Source organism: Poromitra crassiceps (assembly GCF_964638095.1).
Source record: "Poromitra crassiceps genome assembly, chromosome: 4".
NCBI classification, from domain to species: domain Eukaryota; kingdom Metazoa; phylum Chordata; class Actinopteri; order Beryciformes; family Melamphaidae; genus Poromitra; species Poromitra crassiceps.
This window is the reverse complement of record NC_139626.1, coordinates 35,454,653-35,459,374: the sequence shown is the minus strand read 5'-3', so window position 1 is coordinate 35,459,374 and position 4,722 is coordinate 35,454,653.

The window sequence follows — 4,722 nt, the reverse complement described above, 5'->3', positions numbered from 1 at the left end:
CCCCGGAACTTCACGAATGCGAGGGCACTACGCATGCGCGCAGACGTGGCGATACGTGGCTGATCAGCAGACAAGTGCGTTCACTTTATTTAAAAGGACAAGCTAATTTATCATGACCTACACTGGCCAATTATAATGGGACGGGAACGTCATGAAAACAAATAGGCTACTGATATAATATATTTCAATGTTAATTGACAGCGTAGGTCAAGTCTAGTATGGGCAATGGGCATGTGCTCTCTGACCATGGCTCTGACCAGTGAATAGATAGTGATAGTGATAGTGATAGTGATAGTGATAGTGATACTGATGAATTCGGTCCACAAAAAGTTCACCACCTTTTATCAGTGAATGCTGTCACACAAAATTCGCATGGTCGCCTTGTCAATGTGTTCAATGCTTGTTCAGTTGTAATTAGGCTATGTAGCCTATTATTTTTAACTAATTAAGTTTATTGAGTGCATGTAGCGCACGAAATAGACTAGGAATGAGCGCACAAAATAATAATAATAATAATAATAATGATAATGAAATAAAAAGTAAAATAGATATTTCTAGTGCTTTGTAGGCTACTATATTTGACTGTAAATTCATGTAAATTCACTGCCTATTTAACGCCTATTTAACTCAGACTGTAAATTTCATGCAAATTCAATAAAACTCGTTTAACTCCGACTGTAAATTTCATGTAAATTCAATACAAATTCATATTTAATATTCACGGAACACTCCTCCACTCATGTCTACATACTGTATATATATTTGCTTTGATTGCACTTGCAAGTTGTGATTGTCTTTTTAGTTATCTTTCCTTCGTATTGACCTGACCGCTACACTGTGTTAGGATGACGTCATCATTCCTACTTTGACGTCGTCATTCCGACTATGATGTCATCGATCACTGATGATGTCATGGTTCATAAGTGTCTTTCATGCCTTTCGCTAGTGATGTCATAGCACAGGTGATGTCATGTCTCTGATGATGTCACAAACGGTATGATGTCATAGCACAGGTGGTGTCATGCTCGGATCTATAAAGGCCTGTTCCGGCAGGCTCTGGCCAGTGATTCATAACCTAAACTAATATCAGGTCAACCTCTGCAAACCGTTCCCAACTTCGAGCGTTGCAGACTTAGCTATCTAGTTCCACAACACCCCAGCTTCTCCAGACCTACCAAGTTTCCCGTGGTCATCAACTACCCGCGATTAGATCCACACGTCTAACCCCGATCCTGACAGTATGAATCACTCAGAAATGGATTTAGCGGGTACATTTCCGCCAATCAAGGAGGAGGCTCCCGAGATGCCAGTTTTCCCGCCGGCCGCTTCAGCTGACCCACCACGCGGTCAGCTGAAGTGGACCCTGAGGTGCCAGTTTCCCCGCCGGCCGCTTCAGCAGACCCACCACGCGGTCACCCGAAGTGGCCAACACAGAAGACCCTGAGGTGCCAGTTTCCCCGCCGGCCGCTTCAGCAGACCCACCACGCGGTCAGCCGAAGTGGCCAACACAGAAGACCCTGAGGCGCCAGTTTCCCCGCCGGCCGCTTCAGCAGACCCACCACGCGGTCAGCCGAAGTGGCCAACACAGAAGACCCTGAGGTGCCAGTTTCCCCGCCGGCCGCTTCAGCAGACCCACCACGCGGTCACCTGAAGTGGCCAACACAGAAGACCCTGAGGTGCCAGTTTCCCCGCCGGCCGCTTCAGCAGACCCACCACGCGGTCAGCCGAAGTGGCCAACACAGAAGACACTGAGGTGCCAGTTTCCCCGCCGGCCGCTTCAGCAGACCCACCACGCGGTCAGCTGAAGTGGCCAACACAGAAGACCCTGAGGCACCAGTTTCTCCGCCGGCCGCTTCAGCTGACCCACCACGCGGTCAGCTGAAGTGGCCAACACATTGACCCTTTTGATGGTCTCCAGGCGCCTGCAGATTTTCTGTTCTCCAGAGGCCTCATTGGACGCCAGGTGGCATCCGTTGAGGGGAGGGTACTGTTAGGATGACGTCATCATTCCTACTTTGACGTCGTCATTCCGACTATGATGTCATCGATCACTGATGATGTCATGGTTCATAAGTGTCTTTCATGCCTTTCGCTAGTGATGTCATAGCACAGGTGATGTCATGTCTCTGATGATGTCACAAACGGTATGATGTCATAGCACAGGTGGTGTCATGCTCGGATCTATAAAGGCCTGTTCCGGCAGGCTCTGGCCAGTGATTCATAACCTAAACTAATATCAGGTCAACCTCTGCAAACCGTTCCCAACTTCGAGCGTTGCAGACTTAGCTATCTAGTTCCACAACACCCCAGCTTCTCCAGACCTACCAAGTTTCCCGTGGTCATCAACTACCCGCGATTAGATCCACACGTCTAACCCCGATCCTGACACACTGCATAGCTACAGACACTAAGACAAATTCCTCGTATGTAACTGATTCTGATTCTGATTTGTGTTATTTGTCTCATATGGTTTTAACTTTAAGAGTTGGATTTATATGTGAATTTAACCAGAAAAAAGTAGGCTAAGGGTTAGGGTTAGGGTATAGGTATATAGTAATACTACATTTTCTGTTTTTCAAGGTGCTATGCAGAAAGCTTCTTTGACCACTTGGTGGTGCTCAGTGTCCAGATTTGATAATGTCAAGACATACATGTACACCTCCAGCAATTAAAAACAGAGAGGATTCAAGTCATTAGTTGCACCAAAACACTACACAGCCTATAATCAGTATAATGCATAACACACAAGCTAATGGGGCAGCAGATGTCCTTCCTTCCCTACGGGCCTATATCTGTCAGGGTCCCACCTGACTGCCATTTCAATTAAAATAATTAGTGAAATATTGTAAAATGCATTGAACACGGACAAAGTACATACATTTTTTTGGGGACCCTGGTGCTCTGGGGTCCTGCATGGGCATGTGCCCGGCATGATACAGGCATGCCTACCTGCCCCAGTTGCTGTTCTGCAGCTAATCCTTTATCCTCATGTATGGGAATCAATGAAGTACCATGTTATCATTGTTATAATGGAGTAATATGATCAACATCTGCATTGAATCCACACCATAGTCGTACAGTATGTGGATTCAATGGTTTGTTTTAGGGGATGTTGTCATTGTGTTGAGGAACATTTTGGTGAAGAGGAGCAGTTCAGTTCTAGTCTCAGGGATTACCTTACTCAACAAGGTAGTTATATAACTCATCCCTGTTTATCAGTGTAGAACATGTCTGTACAGCCAACCTGGGAAAGGAGGTGGGCCATGATAGTAGACCACAAACTATGCAGTGGCCTGACCACTTGGTGATATGTCCCTATGGCGCTTGTGTGATGATCATGTTGCCGTTGATGATGCTATGATGACTAATGACTGCCTGATGTGGCACTTTTGTTTGATATTTCATTTACGGTACTCAAACCCACATCAATTATTTAAACCAAGCCTCCTTTCCTACCTCCCTGTTTCACAATAGGACAACAAAAAGCTAGCATCACAAGGTTGTTTGCATCAGACTTATATTTGTCTTTGTTGCAAGGGGGTCATTTCATTTTTACATCACGAAGAGTGAAGATAATTATTTGGGGAACTGAACCATACAGCTATGGGTGTCAACATTGCTATTCGCCTCATATTTACAGCAGGGATCCTGTCTACACTAGCTGATGGCATACAAGGTATTGTTTTGGAGGAGGGAATTTAACAGTTACTACCATCTGCTTGATGTCTTTGTACATGTTCCTTCATGTACATTATCTTCCTTCGTGTATTTGGTCTCTAGCACTGGTGAGACTGATTTTGGGTGGTGTTTAGTGCAGGTATATTTATGGTCACCTTATATTATTCTTAGTTTTGCATGTAATATTGCATGTCTGAATCTGAATCAAGAAAAGCACACACACACACACACACACACACACACACACACACACACACACACACACACACCTACACACACACACACACACACACACACACACACCCACACACACACACACACACACACACACACACACACACACACACACACACACACACACACACACACACACACACACACACACACACACACACACACACATCATCCCTTCCTTCAGGATGGAATTCTTCTATTTGCTTGTAGTTTGAAAAACAAACAAACAAACAAACAAACACACACACACACACACACACATTAGGTACTTCTTGCTATTATTTTATTAGATTAAACTTGCTTGTTGATGATACGAGTGATGTGTTTACTTTACTTTCTTGTTTAAATTAATGTTGTGGCACTCACACCCTGTTGTGTTGATGCATGATGAATGTTCACTTATTTTGTTGCACTATAAGTCTGTCTGGATAGGAATGTCTTCTGACTGCCTCAATAATTGTACATTATATATTTTGTGTTGTTAGCAGGAGGGAAAAAATCACTAACTGCCACAAATACTTTAAAATCGAGTAGTACCACTATCTTATTCCAATTTAAACAGATACGATTCTTATACAGCAATTATTGTTGGACTTGGAGTGGTTGCTACATAATTTATCTTTTTTGACTCTTACAGGAGGTCAGAGGCAATCTGAGAATGACCTCACTTTCCTGGAGGGCTGTGGGATTGTGCCAGCTGGTGATGAGAGAAGGAATAGCTGCGTGGTAGATGATGTCACACCACCTGCCACGCCACCTCCTGCAGTCCTACTGAACACTACTCAAGGGGGACCTGGACATGAAGTCTCG